The following is a 9,008-nucleotide window of genomic DNA, read 5'->3' on the forward strand; positions in this document are numbered from 1 at the left end:
AAATTACACAATCAATTAAACAACTTTGACTAGTTTTAATTAGGCATGTTAATTGGATTAATGACCTAAATTAGTTACCAGTTTACGTGCTTTTTATGCATTGTTACTCGTCTTATCGTTGTAAAATGCATGGGCCATTCACAAATAGTGAATGGATGAATGGAATGTATATCCTCTCATAGGTTTTATAAAATGGCAACTAGTGGGGTCCGATTAGGATAGAAAATACGGAGCATGACCATCTTTCATAGCCCAAGGCTGGTTAGAGTCATCAAACCGGTGATTAAGGGATCGACATATGAGAAGCCGAGGCATTGGACCGAGAGATCAAGCCCCAAAGAGGAAATCCGGATTGGGCTAAAGAATTGAAGCCCAATCATTAGTCCAAGTTTGCCCAAATAGCCTCGCCCGATCGGAAGAGCCCTAGCCCTGAGGTGCACCCGACCGGGCGGGGCGGATGACCAAAGAAGCTGCTCTCGCCCTGTCTCGCGCCCGACCGGGCGTGAGAGATACATCATGGAAGGAAAAGGCGGGCCCGGCTGGGCAAAGCTCCGCCCGACCGGGCATGTGTCTTGAAGTTTAATTTCGATGATTTTACTTAGTTTCTAATTAGGATTTTTAGAAGCTTTGTATAAATACGTTCTTAGTTGTTTGATACAATTGTCTCTTCTTTTAGCTAAATCTCTCTTTCATTAGTTTAATTTTCTCTTAAGCTTAAACTTCTCTCTTGTTTCTCTCTCTAAAACTCTTGGTTTAATTCAATTCATTATTTCCGTTACTTTGGTAACAATTTCTTCCCTTTTTATTTCAGTAATTTATTTGCTTTTGCTCACCATGTTTTTCTTAATTGCTTTGATTAGTTTAGATTTAATTATGTGTGAGTAGATTATTTTCTGGGGTTGTGGGGATCCATAAATAATATGAAGGGGTAATTTATTATTGTTGATTGTCAATGCTTGATTAATTTCCTATGTTATGCAATTAGATTAGGCCTAGTTAAATTATATGAGTTTTGCAATATTGATTCGAGATTCGACAGATGAGAATTGATGTTTAGGCTTAGTTCCAATAGGCGAGTTAATTTATAAATGGTTAATTCAAGATTAAAAAGATGCGATTTAATACCAGTAGATTAATTCTGTGATTGTAATACGTAGCGAAAGCCCTTTATGATATGATTAATAAATGCATTGATAATTGATTATTTTGTTTTACCCTGGAATATTATTTATTGGTGAACCTATACTCAAGGCTTTATTTATTTGATTTTCTCCTAAAACTTTAATCTTCGTAGTTTAATTCTTTTCATATCAATAAATTGGTTACCTAATAATTTAGATTATTTAATTTAATTAAGAATAAATTGACTTGTTTTCCTGTGGTTCGACCCTACTTCCCTATCTGCTTTAGTTAGAGGACTTAGGAATTACTTTTGATAAAGTGATACGACTTTAGCCTTTCAGGTCAGTGAATGCCTCAATGTTGCACATGGGTTTTTTTGGGGGTAAATCAGGAAGACCACTGTAGATAAGGAAAAGCATGAACAAATGCAGGGGTAATATAGGAAGAACATTGTTCATAAGTTGTCCCATTTTTTGAGTGTCTTGGTGCTTTTATAGGTTAAGGGTGAATGAAACAAGGGAAAGTGAACAGAAGTAAGAAAAGAGGAGCTGAGGCAATTATAAAGGAGAGAGAAAGTTAAGTGTACAGTAAGAGTTACGTTCGTCATAAATGCTTGCTAATGTAGGTTACCGTGCAACTACTAACTGTACCTTCGGGTTACAATGTAGAAAGTCATATATGCAAGGGCACACCGTAGAAAAGTGAAACTTGAAAGGTCACTATATAGAAAAACCCTTTATATTTTGAATTTACATATTAAAACAAATCCAATAAGATTTCACACTATTTCATTATGTAAAAATCACAAAAGAAAACCAAAGGAGAGTGTGAATAATGGTAAAGTCAAAATTTAACTAGTGGCCCATATAGCTGAAAAGAATCAATGGAATTTCTATTACAAATGGCTAAACTAGTATTAGTTGTAATTTAATTGATGCAGCATCTATAAGAGGCACCTCATAATTTTCACAAGCATAAAACTTTATAACCCATCACATGGACATGATATGATGAATGTCTGAGTAAGTGCAAAAAATTCATAAAGCATATATTATGGTTAATAATACTCTCTATTTTATTTACAAATAATTAATGGCCCCTTTCTGGGATTTTAAAATGTAAATTTAGTTCACTTGCAGAATGCAAATACATTCCATTATTTATGTACACATACTGACAGCTAAGATACCATAAGTTCTGCATCATAAAACTAAGTAGTCTATCTGAATCTAGCCATCTCTAATCAGCATCCTGATTACTGAAGGCTTTAGAACAGTCCTCTTTGCGAAAATGTGACCGGAGTCCTATCCAGCATTGATAGTAATCGTTGTCGAGGAAGGGTGACTCAAGAGCCCAAGTGCAAACTCGAGGAATTAGATATGATTCAAACATGAATGCCAGGGTATCAGTAATTTTGTACGGTCCTGCATTCTCCCCACATGCAACGGTTGCCTGGAAGACATACAAATTTGTTAAGCTAAATGATGGGCAATAATAGCAGACTGATACATTATCTATCCAAAACTAAGTGCATTCAATCATAAAATCACTCAACTGTAGAAGAACATTTATGTTTAACCTAACAAGTAAAGACTGAAAGAAAATAATAACAGGAAATTACGAGGACATAATCTCATGGACGGAAGGTTTTCAGTCAACTAATGACATACGTACATACCTCATAAGTCTTGGTATCAGGACCATGTGGAGTCATGCAGCTATGCAGGCTTGAACCACCCGGGATAAACCCATCAGCCTTTGCCTTCATGTGGTTCAATAAAATTGTCGATATGAAAGACGTGAGCACATAAGATTAGTGAGATATAACAGCCCGGAACAGACATAATAAAAGGTAAAGAACTTGAATATTCATGTTAGGAATGAAAGAGTAACAAGGAAAGACCCCTTCTAAACAAATATGAGTAAGATTCAGTACAAAAATCAATGGGCAATAAAATAGTAGCCAACTAGGGTAATATTTGTCAAAAAAAAACTAGGGTATTAAACTGAAGCCTGTAGCCAACGACTTTTGAATGTAGGACACCATATTTATACTTGTTCATAACAATCTCCCCTTCAAATGTAAATTCACACTCCCCCTTCGGTGACAAAAGTTTGAACAAGGCACCAAAATCCTAAACATAACTCCTAGGAAGAGGCTAGAACTAGTGGTGTGAGGTAAATCTCTTAGGTCATCATCAATAAAAGGGCCCTAGAGGCACAAGCCCAACAAAAACTACGTCCATGGTGTGAAAAAATACAGGCATATCACTTTTTTGACTTGGTGGGGAAACAAGGGAGAGTGACAAGCCATAAATCCAAAACCAAAACTGACTGAAGTTCCATTACGAAACAAATGAATAGGAGTAGGAAACCAGGGTTAACTGAAGGCTAGCCTTCAACTTTCAGTGCAGAACTACATACTGAATTCAATTAATATGAGCCACAGCTAAATTTTCTACTATAAACTTTTTTGCTCTCACAAGTTTCCATTACTTGGGTTTTCATAATCAGGACAGTATATGCAGCATACTGAACCAGTTGAGAACCTAATAGAGTAAAGATATTAAGATATAGTGTGAACTGGAGAGTTAATACCTCATAATTACCATATATCAGTCCCATAAACTCGCTCATACAATTGCGATGATAATAAGGAGGGCGAAATGTGTGTTCCGCAACCAGCCACCTAGGAGGGAAAATGACAAAATCAAGTAAAGCCACACCAGGCTTATCTGTTGGGGCAGTAAGCACTGCAATGCAAGAACAAGGCAACCAAATTGAGGTTAAAATTGGACTCATAGAAGTAGCTTGAGAGTAGAAACATTAAGAAAAGTGTACAATGGAAGAAATAGTTACCAACCTGTATTTACTGATGGGTCCCCGTGATCCACCAATACAGTATTATAGGGACAGAACTTGCTCAAATCATACTACAAGCAGAGCGTGTCAGTAATGTGAAATATAACCAGCTCAAGATATCAATTACTTTGCATAATCATAACACAGCGTTAAGCCAGAAATTCTTAGCTCATAGTTTCGATGGTGCACGCATACAATATCATATATACAAATTAATAATTCACCTTATATGGGACATAGTTTCCATGCCAGGCAACTACATTGAAGGGAGAAAAATCCTGTTTGGCAGTAAATAATTCCCCACCATATTTTTGAACAATTATGTAATTTGGATAGGGAGTTTCCTCAAAACAAGCAACGGGAACAAGGAAATCTCTTGCAGCAGCTAGACCATTGGCACCTACAAGCAAACAAAAATGCCAAAGCTTTGATGGTACCTAATCTTCAAATGTATATAGGTGCACGGTTTTTCACCAATATCATAAAGCTTTAATACCTATAGGGCCTAGATCTGGAAGCTGGAAATGTGTCCCAAATATCTCAGAAACATAACCTCGTGATGGACCATCAGGCAAGCTGACAGCAAAACGAAATCCTTGAGGCACTACAGCAACTTCACCAGGAATAACTTCCAATCTTCCACACTCCGTCATGATGCATAGCCCTGGTAAGTACGTAAACTCTTAAAAGTTGCACCTCAATGATATTTTGAGAGCACCAAGGAAATTCATGTTGTGTAACAGAAGACACCTTTGTTTTCCATAATTCATCTCACTTCAATGAATATAGAATGTTCATTCTTCAAATCCTAAGAAACTCTAAGCAGGTTTTTCTTGATAAAATTGACTTAAAATAGCTGAAACGTCTCTGGACAAGCATCTATAATACAGCAATAAAGCATGATTTAGGCTTTGTTTTTTCCCCTGAAATTACATTTTTCTTAAATATATCTAAGCAATTTTTTCCTCAATTTATTGTCCAATATATGAGCTATTTTTAGTAACAGGTGAAACTAACAGCCATTATTATATCGGAAATTTTCCTAGCATAATTTTTTGAGGCAAAAACAACAAGACCTTAATGTAATATGATCATGTTTGAACCGCACATCAAACAATGATGCATGAACAGAGAAAAATTATTAAAAAAAAAAAAAAAAAAAAAAAAAAAAAAAAAAAAAGGGCACGCACTCCCTTTCTGAGGAACGAATAAGAAGTCTCCGTCAGCATTGCAGAAGGCACGGTTATCCATTGATTTGTTAGCAGTGTACCTACATAAGCAATTGCAATCTTTAGGCTTTGTTCTCCACTCACCAAAATAGATAAAACAAAATTGATGCTGTATGTTCTCAGAAATCCACATCTCGTTACTGAATATCAGCATTTTATGTTTCACTGGCATGAGTACTAGCTGAATCTACCCATGAGATGAACAAACTTGGAAAACGAGTCAGATAAGTAGATAACATTACATCATTAACAAAAACATGGGTGAAAACGCTTTGATGATATCTTTTGACAATAGAAAACAGCCTTTTAAATTTCAATACTGTATAAGATGTTCGTGAAAAGTTTTAGCACTTACAACCCTTTGTATAGGACACTTCTTACATACAGCCTTGTTACGAAAAATATTATTACAGCTCTAAAAGAAATTTCACGTAGTTTTGATGTTTGATATTTCATTTAATATGACCAATAATTCAATAAACAGGATTAAGTGGCAGGATAAACAATTATAACATCATTTACTAGCACCAAACCACCAACCATTTAAAAATGCCAAAAGGTATCAAGTTTAATTAACTTGTGTGATTTTAGAGTCGTAAATTATATAATTTTTAACATTCTGTAGTTGCTGAAGTGACCTATACAGGCTATGACTTATTTCCAAAAATCTTAAACTTAATGTTTCTTTGTCAATACAATGTGACATTCTTAAGCTCTAATGTAAGTGAAAGTGCTGATAAATTTTAAAGCCCAAAAAGAATGCAAAAACTATTGTTTCCACTTGGTTCTCTGAAGTATACACAGATGCTAACACTTAGTGATCCTAATCAACAATTGAGTATTATAATAAGATACCACAAGTAAAAACAAATGGCATTGAAATTTACCATCTTCACCCACACTTATGCACTGTGTTTTTCTGTCCTATAATTGTAACAAGGCAAAGGGGCTTGCAAACAAGAAATTTGGAGCTTTATAGACAAAATGACTGAAAGGAAGCAAATTACTAAATAAAGAGAAGAACGTGGAAAATGCTATAATTTTTAAAAATACCAATTACATGTGAACTGCATATCCATGACGGAGATAGGAACTGCCTGCACCACAGATAGTTTGCAAACCATCAATAAAATCTGTTGGTTCTTCAGGAATATCTATAGGCTTCCACCGTAGTTGTGTTGGATTAGCAGAGCTGTTAGACTGGTTGAAATCTGCAATAAGTTTCTCATTGCCAGGGACACGAGGTTTAAAGGGCTCATGCGTAACTGATGGTTTGATGCGATACAACCAACTACCAAAGAAATAATTTACTCTCAGTTCATGTCTATTGCCAAAATAATCAAACGAGGATAAAGCATAGCATTGTTTTAGTAGGCAGAGACGCAGAGTACTTGAAAAAAAATACTGCTCAGTTAGCACGCACACATGATTGATCCTTTATCCACACACAATTCACCACTATGACAAAAATAGTCGCCCCACTAAGCATGAAACACATTATAAGATAAAACATCCAAAAATATGAAAACTAATTAGTTTAGAGCCATTAGAGGTGTTAGGCAAGGAGGCATAAGAGTATTAAGCTGAAATGTTTTTGTACCATTGTACCAAACTTTTCCCTTAACCAAAACCAATAACTTGATATCAATTACGAAGTACAAAAAAAGTAATTGCAAACTATAATGTTGTTTTATAGTTTTCAACAAATTTGAAGATTTGCCAAACATTTCTAATAAATTAGTAGCTAATAACCTTTTAATTTAACTTTATTTTCAGCTTTCTGCTTGTCTTTTAAAGTTTACCCAACTACTATACAGAACCTTTGAGGTCCCAAACATTCAAAATTCAATCTCAACAATCAAATAAGTTCATATTCCTAGGACAGAACAAGTAATAAAACAATAAGCATTTGGGATAACAGGAAATGTGAAAAAACTTGAACATAACTTAGTTCATAGAAGAGTCTCACCATTGAAGCTTAAAACTAATTACAAATTAAGCACCACTAATAACGATGATCTTAATCCTTAAAGCTTATTATGCAAAACTTTACAAGAGATTTTATTTTTTCATGAATCACAAATATTAATACCAACTGTCTATTTGAAATTCCAACAACTTATACACTATTCATATACTTCTTTCATTTCAAACTAATGGGCACGTTTTGTCTTTTGACACGATTCACAAACTCTTCTTTGACTGATTTTTGTAATCTATATAAGAAAAAAAAAAAAAAAAAAAAAAAAAAAAAAAAAAAAAAAAAAAAAAAACATAGTCACGAGAAATCTTGTTAATTTTAAAATAAATTTTCAAAATATAAGTATAACTTTAACTATTGATAATTACACATATTTATTTACCCTTGTATCTATCCATTGACAAACACGATAGAAGAAACGTATTGATATATACTATTAACACTACTCACATGTTTTAAATTTTTCAATATCATATAATTTTGTAAATACCAAAATTCATCACGTAACATGCTGTTAAATTAAGCTGCTTGGCCATAACCGGTGGAGTTGCAACCGATTTTCGCTTATTTTTTTATTAAGAAAATAATCACAGATATCAATAATTAAAATCAAACTATAGCAATTTCAATGAAACATACAAAATGTAGAAAGTAATCAAAGATTGAAAAAGAGGTAATTAAAAAGAAAATTAGGACAACACCTTCGAAGATTAAGCTTGCGAGGAGCAGTGAAGGAAGTGCCGGAGATTTGCTCGGCGTATAAACCAAAGGGACAAATAAGAGGGTTGTTCTGTCCTTGTGGCAGAGCTCCGGCGATGGCTTCCGACGAAAAATGGAAACCCAGAAAGATACTTCAAATCCGACGGAAAATCCAGTGGATTCGCCGTATTAACCGCCTCTGACGCCATTGTTGTTGCTGCGGAAGACGATGATGTTTCAATCTGAGTCAACACTCGACAGAGTGATGAATATACAAAGTATCAAAGTATTTTGTTGGTAAGTCAAATGGGTGACTTTTGGATATTGTAGCCTTTTTCTATTTTACTCTTGAAGTCTTAGAAATAAATAATGGTGAAGGGCTGAAGGCTGAAAAAACTTTTTCAATTTTTTTGTACTCACTTCAAAAATTAAAACATAATCTTGTTGAATGTTGTAGATTTGTTTCGATTTAGGCTTTTGAATATTTTATTTTATTGAGTTATACTTTGGATTATGGATTACTTTTTTTTTGAAAGGTTTTTTATGGAGTACTTACAAATGTTACAATATTGTACTCGGTATTGAATAATAGGTTGTGTAAGACTTTTTGTTTTTTTGTTTGAAGCAAAGAAAAGGAACCTTTCATTAATCAGTGGACAAATTTTCCATATGAACATAAGGTGTTACATAGGTTGTGCAAGACTTGAGCTTGTGGACTGTTAGTTTCCAAAATCAGAAATAATAATAACCTCTTGAATCTTGATATATATCCAAAAAAAAAATATATAAGCCAAGAAAATATAAAATGAAAAGGATGAGTATTATTAATTTAATATTGTAATGTACTGATGTATCATCAAAATGTATTGAAAATGTCAAATGTGGGTTGGGCTTTATTTATGTAAATTACGATGTGTTTTTTTGGTGGTAGCAGTGTTATGTTCCGTGAAGTTAAGAAATTGCTCTTCCACGTTGATATTTATCCATTCTATTTCTATCCTCATTCAAACAAAAATAATAGATAACAAGTTACAAGACGAAAACGTCGTATGTATTGTTGTTTAGCTTCCAATTGAGTAACACGGTATAAATCACATTTCGCACTATAACCCCCG

General features: G+C 34.1%; 1 pseudogene across 1 annotated transcript; it reads right to left on the reverse strand.

The window, feature by feature from the left end:
• Window positions 1-2,145: 2,145 nt before the first annotated feature.
• Window positions 2,146-8,628, reverse strand: LOC145574819 (homogentisate 1,2-dioxygenase-like; annotated as a pseudogene). Its single transcript, XR_014098190.1, has 9 exons — window positions 7,896-8,628; window positions 6,274-6,504; window positions 5,175-5,254; window positions 4,481-4,648; window positions 4,209-4,384; window positions 3,986-4,055; window positions 3,721-3,875; window positions 2,801-2,884; window positions 2,146-2,574 (listed from the first exon to the last, which is right to left on the reverse strand). The product of XR_014098190.1 is annotated as a homogentisate 1,2-dioxygenase-like (transcript).
• Between the last annotated feature and the right edge of the window lie 380 nt (window positions 8,629-9,008).

This window comes from Chenopodium album, chromosome 13 (assembly GCF_948465745.1).
Source record: "Chenopodium album chromosome 13, dcCheAlbu1.1, whole genome shotgun sequence".
NCBI lineage: Eukaryota > Viridiplantae > Streptophyta > Magnoliopsida > Caryophyllales > Amaranthaceae > Chenopodium > Chenopodium album.